Source organism: Scylla paramamosain, chromosome 10 (genome assembly GCF_035594125.1).
Source record: "Scylla paramamosain isolate STU-SP2022 chromosome 10, ASM3559412v1, whole genome shotgun sequence".
In the NCBI taxonomy this organism is placed as follows: Eukaryota; Metazoa; Arthropoda; class Malacostraca; order Decapoda; family Portunidae; genus Scylla; species Scylla paramamosain.
Genome location: NC_087160.1, coordinates 1,877,501 through 1,897,500, shown reverse-complemented (window position 1 = coordinate 1,897,500; position 20,000 = coordinate 1,877,501). Strand labels below are relative to the sequence as shown.

General features: G+C 40.6%; 1 non-coding gene across 1 annotated transcript; it reads left to right on the top strand.

Moving 5' to 3' along the window:
• The first annotated feature begins 1,236 nt into the window (after window positions 1–1,236).
• Trnav-aac (transfer RNA valine (anticodon AAC)) lies at window positions 1,237–1,309 on the top strand. Its single transcript has one exon. It is a non-coding gene; the product is annotated as a tRNA-Val (tRNA).
• Window positions 1,310–20,000: the final 18,691 nt, after the last annotated feature.

The following is a 20,000-nucleotide window of genomic DNA, read 5'->3' as shown; positions in this document are numbered from 1 at the left end:
TCCTTCCTCCTTACCTGCCTTGCTCTCTCTCCCTCTCTCCCTCTTTCCCTCTCTCTCTCTCTCTCTCTCTTTCTCTCTCTTGCTCCCTGCCTCCCTTCCTTTTTCTTTTCTTCGATCTCATGTGCCTCGTTGACCTGTCCTGTTTAGTTTTTCTTTGTTTTCTTTTTTCCTTTCTCTCTATTTTCTCACTTCTTGACAACCATCTTCGACGTCTTCTGTTTTCTTCTTGTTTTTTTTCTTTTTTCTTTTTTTTCTTTTTTCATCTTCCACGACTTGTTCAATTTTTTTTTTCGTTTTCTTCTTAGTATCTTTCTTTTCTTTTCTCTCTTATTTTTCCATCGTCGTTAGCCTCTTCTGTTTTGTTGTTTTCCTTCTTCCTTTCTTTTTCTTTCCTTTTATGTTTTCCACTCTCCTCGACCTCTTCTTCTATTCTCTGTTTTTTTCCTTCCCTTCTCTCATCTTCTCTTCTCTTTTCTTCTTTTCCTCTTTCCTTTACCTTTTCTGTTACTTCGTTCTTTTTTCTTTCTTTCTCGTCCTCTTCCAAATCCTTGTGTTTCCTTATGTTTTTTTATTTGTTTGTTTTCTTCTCTCTTCTCTCTCTTGCGCCTTCTCAATCTCATTTTCCTCCTCCTCCTTCTCCTCCTCGACCTCCTTTTCCCCCTTCTTTCTCCTCCACCTACTCATCTTCCTCCTCCACCTACTCCTCCTCCTCCTCTTCTGTGATTTTCGTCCTATCTTCCTTTTCATCCCTCTCGACCCCCTTATATTCGTTTGCATTCTTTTGTATTCCTCTCTTTCTCCTCCTTCTCCTCCTCATCCTCTTCTTGCGCCTCCTTTTTTTTTGTCTCTTCGTTTCCAATCCTTTTATCCCTTTCTTCTTTCTCCTTGTATTCGTTTGTATTTCTGCCTGTCTATGTCCTCCCTTACTCCTCCTTGACCTCCTTCTTCTCCTCCTCCTCCTCCTCCTCTGCTACCTCTTCCTCGTCTCCCTTCTCACCTCTCTCCTCCTTGTTCTTCTCTTTGTCATTGTATTCTTTCATTACAATGGCCCGAAGTAATTCTATTGATGCATAAGTGACTGGCTGCACGTCTCCTTAAATATGGGGCATTTGCTTCTCTCTGTTCTTCTTCTTCTTCTTCTTCTTCTTCTTCTTCTTCTTCTTCTTCTTCTTCTTCTTCTTCTTCTTCTTGCTTCTCGTACTTACCTTTTATCCTCCTCCTTCCTTATCTCCCCAAGTGCTCATGGTGTAGTGGCTATCACGTCTGTCTAACACACAGAAGGTCCCAGGTTCGAGCCCTGGTGAGCACATTACATTTTTTTAGATGGGGATGGTAGTTTTTTTTTTTTTTTTTTTTTTTTAAGAAGGGAACAAAAAGAGAAAGATGCAATTATCCAGTCTCTAAAGAAAGACCAAAGCATCATCTAGAAATTGAAAGAAAGGTGTTTGGAAACCTCCCTTTGGAAAGAGTTCATTTCATAGGTAGAAGGAAATACAGAAACAGGCAGGGAGTTCCAGAGTTTACAAGAAAAGGAAATGAATAACTGGCAATACTGAAGTGGTGGACAGAATAGGGGGCGAGGCCGCGGGAAGAGGGAAGGCATGCAGTCAACAAGATTAGAAGAGCAGTTGACATGAAAATAGCGGTAGAAGACAGCAAGAGATGCAACAGGTGAAATAGGTGTGTGTGTTTTATATATATATATATATATATATATATATATATATATATATATATATATATATATGTGTGTGTGTGTGTGTGTGTGTAGGTAGGTAGGAAGGTAACTCGATACACGTATACTCAGGAAGGTCAGAGAAAAAAACAGAGGGGATTTAAAAAGCCTCGGCATACAAAACAACTAGAGGGGAATGGACGGGTGTTTGGAAATAGTTTAGAGGGACAGTGAAATATTTTATTCCTGAAGTGTCAAGGTGAGTTTGCGTTAGCGATTCTGTTTAGCGACTCATGTGTGTGTGTGTGTGTGTGTGTGTGTGTGTGTGTGTGTGTGTGTGTGTGTGTGTGTGTGTGTGTGTTTTGGAAATAAAGTAGGTTAAGGTAGGAAGGTTAACAAGAGAGAGAGAGAGAGAGAGAGAGAGAGAGAGAGAGAGAGAGAGAGAGAGAGAGAGAGAGAGAGAGAGAGAGAGAGAGAGAGAGAGAGAGAGAGAGAGAGAGAGGTGAACAAACAACATAGCGCTAGATTACTGATAATAGTGAAAGTGCATCAGCAATAATCAGTAATAATCCTTTAATGAACCAGTTGTAATCCTTTATAATTCCTTGTATGACGAATTAAAGAAAGAAAAAAAAAGATTAAGACGAACACACGAACCAAGAGTAGAGGAAAGAAAGTGTCTGGGATTTCTGCCTTTTTTGTTACTTAGAATTTCATCCTTACTGTCTGGAATTCCTTCACTGTCTATTATTGCGTCTTAACTGTCTGGAACTTCGTATGTATTGCATTTCCGTCTCCTTCATTTCGTTTCCTTCATTGTCTCCTTCATATTCTCCTCGATCAGCCGCTGTGTCGATGACTAATTGAAGACTGTGTTATTTAGTGTATGTGGATGTATGGTGAAAACACAGTTGATATATTTAATGTTTTTACTAGAAAAGTTGTGTGTGTGTTTTTTTTTTTCTATCATTCAGGAAAGATGAGCCGAGGATAAGAAAATGATAAGATAAACACCGCTACCGAAGAAAAGAAAATGTTACGTTATTGTTATTAGTCTAGTTTGTTTTTCTATTGCCGGGCAGATAAGAACACTGTTTTTTTTTGTTGTTAACTGAGCAGCTGTGCATATGTAGAACCTGCTGCCTTATTGCACCTTCCTTATGTTCTTCTGTTCCCACAAAAGTGAAGATATTTATTCTATTTTTTTCTTTTGTGTGTGTGTGTGTGTGTGTGTGTGTGTGTGTGTGTGTGTGTGGATATTGGAACATTGTTGAATATTGTATTGCATTGTGGTGAATATTTTATCACATCACCTTTATTGATATTCAGTTCTATATTCCTGGTGTTTTGAAAAGTGAGTTTGGTGTTATTGCACGATAGAGTTGCTTTTTTTTTTTTTTTTTTTTACCCGTCTAGTCTACACCGATGATATTTATCCGAGCACCAGCTGTGTGCTAGGCGAGATGTTTGTGATTGGAGAATTGAATTTCTTTCCTGCCGTGTCTACAGTTCAGAATGGCTGCAGAATACCCGACAAGGTTCCCTCCACACGCACTAATAGAAGCATTTATACGGGGTCGTTTGCTTCACGTACAGTCTTGGACAGAGCTGGAGTAACCTGCCACACTCACCTCTACTGTGTTTATCGTCTTCTCTTAAGCATAAACCCTCTGATCCGCTGACACTTTCCTTGCAAAGACTGACAACTAGTGGAGTCTAGGTACAGGGCTGACGGTTTTCTGCAGCTTCCCTTATTTTTCTGGTGTTCTCATGTTCGCAGTGGGCTTAAAAGTGCAGGAAAACTCTGAACACAATGAAAGGGAGTGTGGCTTGTTATTCCTCGTAATTTTTGGATATTCTTTTAGACTTTTCTCGTTCGTAGCTGGTGTCTTTAGTGAGCCTTCGTTTTTTCGTCGGTTTGTGTTTCCCATGGTCAGAATCTCTGTTATATTAAAAGAAAGAAACGCGAGGCCAGGATCTGTCTTACACACACACGAAAAAAAAAATTCTTCCCACTATTACTATACGAATGATCTCTCTTTATTTGTAACGTTGAATTTCTGCCGAGAACCTGACTAGTGTCATTCTAATTCAATTACTACCATCACGCGAATATCTGGGTAAGGAAATGCTCATTAGATTCTCCCTGGGAATGGATAACGAGGCACATTTGCATCTAAACATATTCAGAGTCTCGCTGCACACTAACTGCCGCACTCAGGAATGCTGGGTTGACAGTACATTTGGTTAAGCAGCGCGCAAGATTACTGGAATGTCTCGGTTTTGTGTCGGGGAGTTGAGAATGTTTGCAGCCTCGTGGGTTTGTGAGGCAAGTATGTGTCTTAATAATAAGTAAATGTGAAACGTGGAAAAAGGATATTGATGCGGTGTATGAATTTCGTGTAGGTGACTTTAAGATACAAAATTGTTTATTTATTTGTTTTTCTGTCTGTCTGTTTTTTTGTTTGTATCTATCTATCTATTTGTCTATCTGGAAAGTTTGTGTGTTGCATATCTGGAATACAAATAGATTCGGGATTTGGAAAAGAATGTACTGGTGCAGTGTTTCAGTTTCGTAACACACACACACACACACACACACACACACACACACACACACACACACACACACACACACACACACATATATATATATATATATATATATATATATATATATATATATATATATATATATATATATATATATATATATATATATATATATATATATATATATATATATATATATATATATATATATATATATATATATATATATACATTTTTTTTTTTATTATTTTATCTTTTATGTTATCAATTCCGGTATGTTTGTGTGTGAATCAGTATATTTGTCATAAAAAAGATTCGAAAACTTAAAAGACAAGACGATGTATAGCTGCAGTTCAATTTTATATTGTAGAAGTTAAATAATGTTTATTTATTGTTTTTCTATTTTATTTATTTATTAATTTTTTTTGTATGTTTATAATCGACTGAAATGTTTTGTGTGGAAATAAACATATCAATTATAAACAGACTCGAGACGTAAACAGGACGATATGAAGGTTCAGTGTTCCAATTTCGTGTCGCAATCTTTAAGAAGTAAGAATATACATATTTTTTCAACCTTTTTAGAATCATAGTCCTGGAAAATCTATCGGCAAATACATATAGCTCAATGACAAACAGAGTCAAGGGTTTGAAAGGAGAGTATAGTATTGAATAGTTCTTTTTATGTAAGAGGTTTTTGTGTGTAGTGTTTGGGTCTTATAAGAAAATAGTATTCAGGCTTCGATAATGAACAATTTTCTTTAGTGTACGTTTCAAAAGCGAAAACATTAACTCATCCATAGTAAAAAGAACCAAAGTTTATTCCACGTAAACAGTACAAAAAAAAAAAAAAAGTTCAAAAGTATAGACGCTACATCTTATTTACAAGAGGGCAAACCTAACCACCAAACACACACACACACACACACACACACACACACACACACACACACACTAAGCGTATTAGCACAGTGAGTAAAAAAAAAACATAAACACACATACACACACACACACACACACACACACACACACGGTTACCATTCATTTCAAAAGGTTGAGTCTTATTACCATTCCTGGAGCCACGCAACTTCCCCAGGCCCCGTAAATAGTGGTTATGTGAGGGAGATTTCTGGGCGAACTTGGTGGGAGAAGGCCCCGGTTTTTTTCTTTTCACCTTTTTTTTTTTTTTCCCAGGCACAAGAGCGTGTGTGTTTTGCGTCGCCTCTTTGTGTGTGGGTCTCAGGTCTCGCGGAGGGAAATCAAGAAGGCGAAGACTTGGCGAAAAAGAGACGGAGGAGTGTGAATGTTGAGGAACCGCTGTGATGGTGGTGGTGGTCTTGATGAGTGATGGATAAGAGAGAGAGAGAGAGAGAGAGAGAGAGAGAGAGAGAGAGAGAGAGAGAGAGAGAGAGAGAGAGAGAGAGAGAGAGAGAGAGAGAGAGAGAGAGAGAGAGAGAGAGAGAGAGAGAGAGAGAGAGAGAGAGAGCAAGTACAAGGAAAGCAAAAACAATAACAATAAAAAAAAAACTAAAACAAGAATGGAAACAGACCGAGAAAAACTCAATAAGAAACATAAAATGAATTACAGATGAATAATAATAGCAATAATAATAATAATAGTAATAATAATAATAATAATAATAATAATAATAATAATAATAATAATAATAAGAAGAAGAAGAAGAAGCAGAAATAGAAGAATAAGAAGAAAAAAAGAAAGAAAAAAAGGACAAAAGAACACGAAACACTAGAAGAAAAAGAGAGAGACCAAAAACCATAAAAAAAAAAAAAAATACAAAACAAAAATACAACAAAAACACAGACACGGAGAAAACCCGAGAGCATTAACACAGCCATCAAAACTCCGCCCCTTCCCTTCCCGGCTATCACGTATCACTTGATCAGTTTTATAGCGCGATATTTTACTATTTGTTGCCTCATACGCGGAGGCATAAAGGCGGCGGCCCGGAGAGATGCGAGGACCCGAATTATTACAGGAACCGCGGTACCGAGGCCGTTTCTTCTTCCCGCCAGCAGGAGGTCGCGACGGGACGAGGCGGCGGAGACAGGCGGCACATTTCTTCCTGCAGAAGGAGGAGGAGGGGAAAATCGTCTTCATTCGTTGCCATGATGTTAGAGTATTTTAAAGTTGTAGTGTGGAAATAATAATAATAATAATAATAATAAGGTCGGTTGCTTTTAGATCTATATATTTTTTTATTTCATCTTATTATTTTAACTGTGGGTAGGTTCGGGAGTTTGACAGATGAGTAGAAAATAGTGAAAGCCTTAGTTTTTATGTAGTTTGAAGATCTGGTATTTTTTATTTTTATGTAGTTTGAAGATCTGGTATTTTTTAAAGTCTAAAATCTTAGTTATTTGAAATCTGAAAGCCTAGTGATCTTAAAATTTGGCATCCTGGTACCACAAAAGTTTTGAGGTCATAGTATTCTGGAAAAAAAAAAAAAGACCGGCTGGTACTGTAATATGAACTGTAATACGAAAACTGGAATATCTGGTACTCTTGAAGTAAAAAAAAAGGGCATTCTGAAAGCTATAACGCCTGTTGCGAAAAAAAAATAAATAAAAAAACTGAACTTGTAGTATTCCAAAAATTAGAATATCCAGGATTTTGAAAGTTTGAACACCTCGTATTTTGAAGGTTTAAACGTCCGTCATATTGAAATCTAGTACGTTTATTACTCTGAAAGTTTGAACGTCAGTCATTTTAGAAGCTCGAACTCCTGGTAGCCTTTTCAAAACCCTGTATTCTTAGAGCTTGCAAACCCAGCCAACCAGCCAGCCACGCACCGGCAGGTCGCTCCCCGCCTCGACGCGTGGGGTTCAGATTGAGAGTGTTTGGCAGCCTCGCGTCCCTCCGTCAGCAAAGGTCCCGGGAGAAATCACAGAGCCGGAGATCCTTTCCTCAGTCAGGATGAAACCCCCGGCCAAGTATTCACTCCAGCCTCCCTTTCCTCCTCCTCCTCCTCCTCCTCCTCCTCCTCGTGACCGCGTCTTCCATTGGTACCTTCCTTTCTTACTTGCCTTCTGCTCCATTTTCCGCTCCCTTGACGCCGGGACTGTCCCTCCTCGGGTATGAATGGGTGCGCCTCGTTTCCAAATGGACCCGTGTCGCTGCCTTATCTCCTGGTGGGCTTGGTAAGCGTTCTCCTTGTGCCTTGCTTGGTTTAGCGGTAAATATGAGGACTAAATTAACTCCTTCTGTCTCACGTCGTTCCAGCAGGCCCCTAGTGTAATAAAGGACATTTTTTTTCTGCTTCGTCACCGTCATAGTACAGTGATGGTTAGAAAATGAATAACCTGCCGCAATAACTTCTACTGTATTTAGCATTGTTTGAATTTCAAATCCTCGTCTAACTCGATCGTCAGTCTTGAATCCTACGATCTCCTTGGAATTGTTCAAATGCTAATTGTTGTATGATTATTATCAGTATATCAGAGGACTTGAAATTGAAGGGGGACGTCACGTATTGTGAAAAGGAGTGGGTGATTTTACCAGACTTAACTGTACTTACCTTATCTTACTTTCTCAGCCTCTCACACCAACAAATACAAAAACCCAACACACCTTAGCATAATCCAGCGCCCTTTCCTTTTCCCTCTCCCTCTCGTCACAACACAACACACCGGTGGCCTAGTGATCCCGTCAGGCCTTCCAGTCTCTAATACACCACCTACCGGCTCTCCTTCACCTCTTGTGCCGCCGCCGCCTCCTTTATGTCGCGTCCAATAAGGATCCCGACCATTGTGATCAGCGCAGATCGTCTCTGCCGCGTGGACTGTATGGATTCCTGAGCTTTTGTCGCGTGTCCACCCACCGTGCAGGAAAGTGGGGGAAGGAGGGACGGGGGAGGAAGGGAGGGAATGGCTGAGGGAAGGGGCGAGGGAGGGAGGAAAGGAAGAACCGAGGAAAGGGGCGAGGGAGGGAGGAAAGGAAGAGCCGAGGGAAGGGCCGAGGGAGGGAAGGGCCGAGGCAGGCAACGACGGGCTTAATGACTGTATTCCTCGCTGGTTCGCTCACAGGAGTCTTTTCGTGTCTACCAGCCTGAGGAGAGAAGGTATTTTCATTCGACTCTTACATTTGTGTCTGTGTTAACGTGTGTGTGTGTGTGTGTGTGTGTGTGTGTGTGTGTGTGTGTGTGTGTGTGTTATTTCAGTAACATCAAATAAAGGTGTTATACGTAATCCTTTATTTCCTTATATTCTTTATAGTTGTTAGATGCTTAAAATAACCTAAATTAAGCTGGTACATGTAAGATTCCTTGTGTAAACTTGCCAATGGATTCTTGACATTTTTACGGGCAAAGCGAGGCAGTAGGTATTGGGGGCGTCCTGCACCACAACTTGACTGATGCACGCCGCCCCCTCCTCGCACCAAATAGAGTTACTGGTGATGTGATTTGCGCAACAGGTCTGCTGATGGCGTGGCAGGTGGCGCCTCTTTGAGTGACGCCGTAACACGCTAACTTCAAGGGAATGGGAGGTGCCGTGATCCCTTGCTGGCTGTGTACGTAATGGTGTGTGGCTGTGCTGGATGTCAATTACTTTGTCAGTCAGTCGGTCAGTTTATCAGTCAATCAGTCACTCAGTCAGTTAGTCAATTAGCCATTTAGTTAACCAGTCATTCAATCAGTCAATCATTCAATCTATCAATCAGTCAATTAGTCAAATAGTCACTTTGTATACGAGTGCTATGAAAATTTTAGTGATTAATGAAAGCATGTTCTTTCTGTATCACAAAGTCCAAATGACCTGCTATTATTTGAGAGAACTGAAGAAGGAAAGCTTGCGTTTATGTATACGACCAAATATTTTTAGATGGATTAATGGATTGCGTCATATAGATGTAAATAAATTGCAGTTACTGTGGATTAGCTGTTTAAACACACACACACACACACACACACACACATACTTCTGCATATCCGTATCTTGCAGTACCTCTTTCAGTCATTGCACGAAAGTTAAGCCCCAGCCGAGAGAAAACTGCGTGTTGAGAGAAAATATAAACACCAACATATCAACTCCAAAATGGACGGGAAAGAACGGAGATGAAGGGAAGGAGGAGGGAGGGAAGGAGGGAAAGCTGGTAGGAGAAGGGAAAAGGGAAGGAGGGAGGCTAGAGGGGAGAAGAGAGGAGGGAAAACTGGAAGAGGAAGAGGGGGAAAGCCTGGAGGAGGGAATAAAGACGAGGAAGACGAGAGAGTTGAGGAAAATGACTCGGAGGGAGGGAGAATATGAGGTAACCTGGAAATAATGGTTGGAAGTAGTGAAGGAAGGAAAAGATGAAATGAGAAAATGAGGAAAAGAAGGAAGGAAGGAAGGAAAGAAGAAGGGAAGGAAGGGGAGAAGGAAAAATAAGAAAGGGGATAGCAAGTAAGGCGGAGAGAAGAAAGGGCTGAAGGAAGGAAATAAAACAAAATAATAAAATGGAAGGAGAATAAAAAGGGAGGCGGCAAAAAGGACAGAAAGAAGAAAAAAAAAGGAACATGATGAAAGGGAATAGCAAAGAAGGTGAAAAATAGTAGGAGATGTTGAAAGACGGGAAGAAATTAGGAAAATTTAAAGAAAAATAGGTAAAAAAGAGAAAACATGTGATTAAAATGAAACAAAATAGAAAAAGGAAGCAAAGAGTAAAAATACGAATATGTTTGGTAAAAATACGAAGAAGAACCTTAACAAACTGCGAGCTGATTAAGTGAAAAGCAAAGGAAATTAAACTTGGGAGGAATGAGGGAGATGAAAGGAAGAAAGATATGAAGTACAAAAAGAAAGGAGAAAGGAAGGAATTATGAGTGCAAAAAAATAAAGGTGAATGAAAATAAGAGAAAGGAAAGAGGTAGAGAGATGGATGGAAAAAAAAAAGGGAAAGAGAGAAGTAGGATGAGAGGATAGTGGAAATGAGAGGGGAAGTAAGAAAATAGGGCACAAGAGAGAGAGAGAGAGAGAGAGAGAGAGAGAGAGAGAGAGAGAGAGAGAGAGAGAGAGAGAGAGAGAGAGAGAGAGAGAGAGAGAGAGAGAGAGAGAGAGAGAGAATAACGTAAAAAAAACACTAATGAAAACAAAATGGAGACATCAGTGATAATAATGATGATGGTAATGATGAAAACAAAAAGAAAAAAAAAAGGGTAGGAGGAAAAGGAGTAGGAGGAAGAGGAGAAGGAAGAGGAGGAGGAGGAGGAGGAGGAGGAGGAGGAGGAGGAGGACGAGGAGACTAAGGAGATGAGGGAATAGAAAACATTGTTATGGGAAGGAAATGGACAGAGGATGAAAGAAAGATTTATGTGTGTGTGTGTGTGTGTGTGTGTGTGTGTGTGTGTGTGTGTGTGTGTGTGTGTGTGTGTGTGTGTGTGTGTGTGTGTATGTGTAAAGATATTGGATGAAGGAGAAAATTGTCTATTTTTTTATTTTCTCTCTTTCTGTTTTTGCTTTTGTATTTTGTAATGAGGGCAGACGCACACACACACACACACACATGCTCCCTCTCTCTCTCTCTCTCTCTCTCTCTCTCTTCTCTCTCTCTCTCTCTCTCTCTCTCTCTCTCTCTCTCTCTCTCTCTCTCTCCTCTCTCTCTCTCTCTCTCTCTTTTCGTATGTATTTATGTGATGCGTTTAATAGTCAGTGTCTATACGAATATAACATTACTGACACAAAGTACAGATGAATTATGTCTTTTTCCTCTGTAATTTCGTAATAAGACTGAGTGGCACGAACGTGGACACACACACACACACACACACACACACACACACACACACACACACACACACACACACACACACACACACACAAACCGCATGCTCCTCATTGCGTAAAGTGATCCCACATAACGCTTTGATATTTAAGTCATCACCGTGCGTTTTGTTATCCTGTTGAGGTGCAATGTGGTAAGCGCTCCTCTTATCCTGCTATTCTGCTACTCCTTGCCCACGCTGTCCAGTCCCCCTGTCTTTTTGTCCGTTCCTCTTCTTCTCCTCCGTTTTTCTTCCTTTCGTTTTTCAGTTTTCTCTTCCTCATATTTACTTGCACCTCTCATAAAAGAAAGAACTATCAGATGAAGAGGCTTAGATGGTTAATTTAGAAAAGCGAGGTACTTCTATTTGAGCTTCATTTCGTTTAGTTTTCTCCTTCACGTCAAAATTTTGTTATGTCAGTTTGCTAAGTTGGTCACTAACTAACATAAACGTCCATTCAAACATTATATTTTTTTCACAGTTTATTGATTTGACTTTTTAAATATCCTTCTTTTTGTGAGAAAATTTTGATATACATTTTTTGTAACTTTTTTTTAACCGGTAGACAATTTTTCCCGAAGTAACTTACAACTTTTCATTCATATTTTTTCGTGCGCCAGTCTTCTCAAAAGAAAAAAAAATATTAATAGCCTTGTATTATCTCTTTCTTTTTTTCAGGGTATCCATGCCGATAACTTTTCTTACAGTCTTCGGAATGTTAACAAAGAATAACCATAACAAAAGAAAACCATAATTTCAAACCCACAAGAATAGCCTTCACTCATGAATCTTGCCGCACTCCTGGAACTCTACCACTGCATTCACATCCCGCGGTGCAAAGAATACCTCGCGCCTCAGGACTCGGGGTTCGCCAGTGTCGCATCTCCATTCACAAAGCCTCTCCAGTATATCATTCTTCATCCTCCTCTGTTCCTCCGGCAGATAAGGCACTCGATCATCCTGCAGCAGTCTGAGATAGGCGCAGGCGTGGTGAAAAATCCAGTAACGTACCGCACTTCCTTCCTCTGTGTTTAGTTTGTTCCTTTAGTCTTCAGTTCGTTGATGTAGGAATCAAGCAAATATCATGTTTTCAAATATAGACTATCAACTGATCAAATGGTTTATGATTAAAGGGAAAACATTAAACATAGGAATGTGTTTTCTCTCAGACTTTAATCCCTTGGTGTTCTAAGAATCTCTCGGTGCTACTTTGGTATGCGATCTACTTAGTCAACGTGATCTACAAGAGTCAAACTTTACTTTGGTATGTGATCTACATGTTTCATTTACTTATTAAATTTATTACATTTATTAAATTTAAAAATAATAACCATTATTATATATACAGCTATTTTAGAAAATAGTTGAAATTTGTATACATTTATTATTTAAAAAAATCAAATGAAGCAAATGTGAAACAAGTTTACTGATTTTATGGGTGAATCTAATGAACATCAGCTAGAAAAGCAAGAAATATATCGTCTGAGTTTTTTTCTCATCATACGCCAGCATAAATCATTTATTATATAAGCAGAAATAATGATAACAAATTTGATGTTACGATAAATAAATAAATAAATAAATAAATAAATAAATAACGATGATCACGATGCGATTCCACGATAACGATGCGATTCCACGATAACGATGCGATTCCACGATAACGATGCGATTCCACGATAACGATACGATTCCACGATAACGATGCGATTCCACGATAACGATGAGTTTCCACGATAACGATGCGATTCCACGATAACGATGCGATTCCACGATAACGATGAGTTTCCACGATAACGATGCGATTCCACGATAACGATGCGATTCCACGATAACGATACGATTCCACGATAACGATGAGTTTCCACGATAACGATGAGTTTCCACGATAACGATGCGATTCCACGATAACGATGAGTTTCCACGATAACGATGCGATTCCACGATAACGATACGATTCCACGATAACGATGAGTTTCCACGATAACGATGCGATTCCACGATAACGATACGATTCCACGATAACGATGCGATTCCACGATAACGATGAGTTTCCACGATAACGATGCGATTCCACGATAACGATGCGATTCCACGATAACGATGAGTTTCCACGATAACGATGCGATTCCACGATAACGATGCGATTCCACGATAACGATGCGATTCCACGATAACGATACGAGTTTCCACGATAACGATGCGATTTCACGATAACGATGCGATTCCACGATAACGATGCGATTCCACGATAACGATGCGATTCCACGATAACGATGCGATTCCACGATAACGATGCGATTCCAGTTTCCACGATAACGATGCGAATTTCCACAATAACGATGCGGGCGTGGCGATAGCGATACGACACATTGAAGTCTACCTACCTACATGGTACCAGGACGAACCCTTCCTCCCCAAGGGTCCACCCCAGTCCCATGGGTGTGAGGGCAGTGACGATGCAACCTTGCAACGCCTCACACAGGTCGCCATGAGCAATGACCCACCACACACCACTCCCCAACCACTGTCATGAAGTGAGCCCTTTTCTCCCCTAAAGGACCCCTCGTACTGCCAGTGTCTGGTGCATGGTACACAGCGTGCCCTCGTTCATGGCGAGTTGTTCAGCCCGGTGTCATCATAATCAAAGGACCCGTACACACCATCCACCAGACTCTATAGAAGGAGCCCTTACTCCCCATAAGGACTCCCCCCTCCGGGCAACATCTGGTGAATGGTAGACATTGATCCCCTCCTTATGGCGACCCCTTGCCTAGTGTAAGGCGCTGCAAGTGGACGACTACTACTGAAGCTTGAGGCCGCAAAGGAAAAGAAGGACCTGCTGCCAGTTCACTGCCTTGGGCCCCAGGCTGGACCCGACAGCCACCTTCTCCCCCCGTGCGGCGCCCAAGGCCGTCACGGCCCTCAACGAATTTTGGCCGAAAGTTCTCAAACTTCATTTAAATTTTGATCCGAATATAAAATCGTCGATGGTAAGTAAAAAATGGCTTTCGTTTGAAAGTGTGCAAGAGTCGGCTGATCAATGAAACAAGGTGAGGCTAATTTCCTCCGGAGTATTTAGAGTGTACCTTGCATGTTTGCTGCCTGTTTGCGTGAATATGCACATGTTCATGTGTGACTAGATAGAAGTAGTAATCCAGTGGTAGTGCCTAGTTAATGGGGAACTTTGGAAGATTAGATACATTTCTGGATAGGGAGGGTCAGTGGACGTAGGTCTGCATGTCTTATACAAGAACTGCCACCTGCAGACCTACTTTTTTTTCTTAATAGATGCTATTATGCTCTTTAAAACGCAAGTAATAGACCGTCAGAGTTTTTTTCTCATCATACGTCAGGAGAAATAATCAAAGTAGGATTGGAAGATTGTTTCTTATGCTCCTCTCATTTTTTTTTTTTTTTTTCGAAATGCAAACTTTTGAATTTAGCCAGCTTCTTTGAATTGCCTGGGTGTTTGCTGCAGTGTCTGGATCAACATTACGTCGCTGGTGGTTGACTGTTAAGTGATGCAGATTTAAACTATTTGAATTAGAATATCCTGGCCATCCGTCACAATGAATAACCGAATTTTCCCCAACTTCTCTTTGGATTATGGGTTCCAGTGTTTCATGATTTTTTTTTTTTTTTTTTTTGTACGTAAGAATAACAACAATCTTTACCTTTCTTCAATCCGAACACCGAGGGACCATCAATTCGTCTTCCGTGGTTTCGGTTGTTTTCCACCTCAGCCTCACTGTCGTTTGATTCTGGAACTTGATCCCCGTGCAGCATCCTACCTCTGTTGTATTTTCGACATCCCGCTAATAGCGCTTCGTCAATTGGCATTGGCTCTTCTTTAGTGTTTACCATTTTTCCACGATTGTTAACAGAAACAATTTATGAGCAAACCTCACAACAAATATGAAATCAATCACAGATTGCTTCGGTACCTCTACCTGTCAATTCATGCACGAAATCATAGAAGATATCTTGAATAAAAAAAAAATATAAATAAATAAATAAAATAATTCTAAAATTTGGCATAAGAGAAAGCTTGCAAACTACTGTTAAATGCAACTGCCTTCGTCTCGTCTGTGATCTCGTTGTAAAACTCTTTAGTTAACATCTGAAGGGCTCTTTAGATATTCAGATGTCAAAAAGCGGGTAAAATCACGGAAGGGAGCGCAGGTCGCCTATCAAGGCTGATGTCTATGTCTATGCCGGAATGAAGTGTGCTGTTGGTACATGAAGTACCTTGTTGAGTCGTGACAGGAGCTTCGACACTCGAACAGACATTCCACTCATGCTGCAGACTCTCTAAGCAGACATTCTCTCGAAACCAAGACAAGTGCTTTCCTTGTCTCTTGATAATAAAAAGGAAAAAGTATAACTCTGCTTGTTGTTGATCACAATATAAAGTGTAGATCGCATGCCAAAGTAGCTTCATGACACGCAGGTCGCATACCAAAGTAGTACCGAATCTATCAATAGTCAGGTTCTGTAGAGATTGTCATCGGATAACAGGATTTAAGACTTGAGGGAGACGCTAAACACAGCAGGAATGAGTATGACAGGAGATTGCTCACTCCCCCAGCCAGGCACGTCTATGCTATCGTATTCCTATTAGTACATTCCCCACAAACAGTCCCGTAAGGACCAAGAGATTTGCTGCTGTTTGTTCTTCTTTCGAAAAAAAAAATCTTAATCATAGTGATGAATTTTAAATACAAGAATGTACTGCGTTTGCCTTTGAAATCTTGCAATGGATTTAACTCAGGAAATGCTCGAGTTTAAAGAGAATAGTTGTTACGAGGGAGAATTTCAAGAGAGAGAGAGAGAGAGAGAGAGAGAGAGAGAGAGAGAGAGAGAGAGAGAGAAGAGAGAGAGAGAGAGAGAGAGAGAGAGAGAGAGACTTAATAAGATTCGCCCCTTCAGCTGAGGCGGGATTTATACTTCGGTAATCTAACGTGGATTTTATGGCTTTGGGGGACTAAGGTAATGATGGGCCGTGTGTGTCTGCATGTGTGTGTGTGTGTGTGTGTGTGTGTGTGTGTGTGTGTGTGTGTGTGTGTGTGTGTAAGGAAACTCAAACTAATGTGTGAGTGTACCAGTGTGGGAAAAAAGGGGGCGGGAATAACAACTAGGAGGAGAATGGAGGAAGATATGAAATGAAAGAGAAGAAGGAGGAGGAGGAGAGGGAGGAGGAGGAGGAAGAGGCTCAGGGTGAAAAATTATGAGAATGACGAGAAAATGAAGAGATAGGGGAAGTAGGTGGAAGAGAACGAGGAAGAGGAGGAGGTGGAGGCTTAGGGAGAACCGGATGGAGATGAGGAAGGAAAAAAATAACATGAATATTAGCAATGAAAAGAAGTGGAGGGGGAAGAGGAGAAATATTAATGATGAAGAATGAAGGGAGAAACAAGAACAAAAAAAAAAAAAAAAAACAAGAAGACGAACAAGAACAAAAACGAGGAATAGAAAAGAACACGAAGAACAAGAGGAAGAGGAGGAGGATGAAGACAAAAAAAACAAACAAACAGAGGAGGAGGAGGAAGAAAACAATAACTAGCACAAATAAACATAAAGACAGGAGAACAAAACGAAACACAAGAAGAAGAAGAAGAAGAAGACTGGCTGGACAAAGGCAGAATCGGAACCAGAACCAGAATAGAAAGATGACAAACGAGAAGTAGGAAGCAAAAGAGACGGAAAGGTGTGGAAAATAAAAGAGCTTGCCGAGAAGAGGAGGAAGAGGAGGAGGAGGAGAAGGAGAGGAGGGGAGAGTTACCTGGGGTGGCTGTGGATTATGACGAAGGCGGCGACGGAGAGAAGCGGAGGCCTCGTCTCTCCTCATTTACATAGAACGGCAATCACGGTGTCGCTGGGTGAGCCATAAGCATCCATCAGGGGGCTGTAATGGCCAATTCGCGGCTCAATGACGAACTGCAATCATTATAGGGTCATCCGCGCGTGTCACCAGGTAATGGATGGCGCCCTTAGCATTCCAGGGGTCAAAGAGAGAGGGGGGCGGCAGGTAGGGCAGGGAGGCTCAAGGGATGGGAATGACTGCAATGACGTGTGTGAGTTATGGTGAGTGGTGAAGTGTGCAGGTCCGTCCCTTCTGTGTGAGGAGTGCTGCATGCCTCACTCATTTCCTGTTTATAAAGCACCTCCTGGTTTACTGTGTTGATTCTGTCTGTTAACCCACTCAGTCAGTACCTTGGCGCGCGTGGAATGTTCAGGACGTCATGACAGGATTATACAAAGCTTTGGATGATATGTACCTTAGTTTTTTTTTTTTTTTTTTGCTATCATCTCATCATATTCGACCATTTCCTATTTATAAGGCGCCTCTTAGTTTGTTTATGTGTTAGTTTGTTTATGTGTTAATCTTTACTTATTGACCTATTAACCCACTCAGCAAGAATTGAATTCTGTTTACCTTGCCATGGCAGGATTTCACAAAGTATTGAGTTGCGATGACAGAGAGAGAGAGAGAGAGAGAGAGAGAGAGAGAGAGAGAGAGAGAGAGAGAGAGAGAGAGAGAGAGAGAGAGAGAGAGAGAGAACATAAGAACATAAGAACATAAGAAATAAGGGAAGCTGCAAGAAGCGACCAGGCTTACACGTGGCAGTCCCTGTAAAGAGCGAGAGAGAGAGAGAGAGAGAGAGAGAGAGAGAGACTTAGACAGGCAAGGCAAACAAATCACATTAGCCCAGTAAAAAGACTAACAACTATGAGTAAAAAAACAAATATTCAGCACCAGATTAAATAATTACATAAAGATAAAAGAAAAGCTCATCTCTTCCTCTCCACCAGTCACACCTGAGCGTCCCCGAGGCGAGAGGAACGAAAGAAAACGTGCACATAAATAACTGGAATAATAGAAAAGAAATGCAAATAAATAGTGAAATAAATACGTGCGATGATATTTTAATACTGTAATATAAAAAGAAGAGGTCTCCATGTGAGTAATGTATTAACTATTTCAGCTTAAAATTCAATTCATATCGACAGCATAGATTCAATAATTTACATATAAATCACGCACTACGCCATCTCTCTCTCCTCCCTCCCTCTCTCTCTCTCTCTCTCTCTCTCTCTCTCTCTCTCTCTCTCTCTCTCTCTCTCTGGCAATGACCTTGGTGCTGCCAGTAAAGGTCAGGTCAGGTCAGAAAGAAAGTCACGTCACAAGAACATGAGCTGAAATCCATAAAAGTGTGTGTGTGTGTGTCTGTGTGTGTGTGTGTGTGTGTGTGTGTGTGTGTGTGTGTGTGTGTGTGTGTGTGTGTGTGTGAATATTTTACGGTTTTATTTTGTTCTGTTGGTGTTTTATTTATTTTTAACAGCTGTGCATCATGTAATATGTACTACTGGTAAATACACAGATTCTCTCTCTCTCTCTCTCTCTCTCTCTCTCTCTCTCTCTCTCTCTCTCTCTCTCTCTCTCTCTCTCTCTCTCTCTCTCTCTCTCTCTCTCACTAACACCAGATCACGTTAAGTTTTAATCGTATTTTCCACAATGGAGGGGAAGGAGAATGTCAGACCAGAAATTCACTCTCACTCTCTCACTCCTTTTGCTTCTTCATCTCCTCCATCTCCTCTTCCTCCTCTTCCCCCTTCTCCTCTTTGCTTCCTTCTCGTATCCCTTCGTAGTATCTCTCAAGTTTTGCACCCTTCTCGTCTTTCGTTGCTCTCCCCTCTCTTCCTTCTATTTCTCTCCTTTGTACTCTTCCTCTGTGCTAATTAGTGCGGAGGTGAGGTGAGAAAGACGCGAGGGGAGGAAGTGTGCACGATTGCCTCAGGGTAAATAGGAGGTGATCTCGGGGACTCTATAAATATACGTACGTTGGAAGAAATAAGTATTTGAACAGTGGATTGGATTTATGAGTGAATGGATGGATGGGTGGATGAATGGATGGGTGGATGGGCAGTGTGTTGAGTGAAAGGATGGATGAATGGATGAGTAGTGTGTTTGAATGGCTGAATGAATGGATGGCAGTGTTTTGAGTAAATGGATGGATGAATGGGCAGTGTGATGAATGAATGACTGAATGGATGGGCTTTGGGTTGAATGAATGAATGAATGGATGGGAGGTGTACTGAAATGAATGACTAAACTAATGAAAATAATAATATGTTTTTTTTTCCTGTTTATTTTGTAATTAGCAAGATATTAGGCATGGAATAGAAGGCGAGGCAACAGAGATGAGTGGAAAGTATTTTGCTAGTTAGCGTGGAATAGGCGATGCAACAGAGATGACTCGGGAATATTTTGCTGTGTTGGCTTGGAATATAAGTACGGAAGACAGAAATTAGTTGATAAAAAAAAAAAAAAAAATCCTGGGGTGCCGTGGAATAGGCAGATAACAGAGATAAATGTAAAGTGTTGGGTGAAGAACTTTGCCTGCACTGAAATCATTCATGGAGGCTGCTGGTAACGATGACTGATGCATTTCAACCATCATTGATTCATTTCTTCATCCATATTTTACGAGTGTACATTATGAAGAAAACGTGCAGCCCATTCATAGACAAGTAACGATGGGTAACTCGTTCATTTGAGCGTTAATGTCATTGTAAATCATTCGGTCCTTGGAAAATTATTAAGCTTATTTATTCAATGTAAATTATGTGGAGAGGAAAAAAAAAAAATAGTAGGCACGTAATTCTGCGTAAATAATGTACCAATCAAAACATTAATGAGTGTAAAAAAGAAAACGAAGAATATATCAATAAAACTAGAAAATAGCATTGAAAGATTAAACATACGTACAAGTATATTAATTTTCTTTTTCAGTATCATAACATCATTTGATAATATTCTAAATGTCACTAGAAACCTTATGTATATGAAGCTCGGGTGAATATTTTCTTATTTTGAATATTTAGAAATACTTTCATGTAGATGATCAGCCAAGAGAGAGAGAGAGAGAGAGAGAGAGAGAGAGAGAGAGAGAGAGAGAGAGAGAGAGAGAGAGAGAGAGAGAGAGAGAGAGTATCAAAAGGCAGTGGAGGCA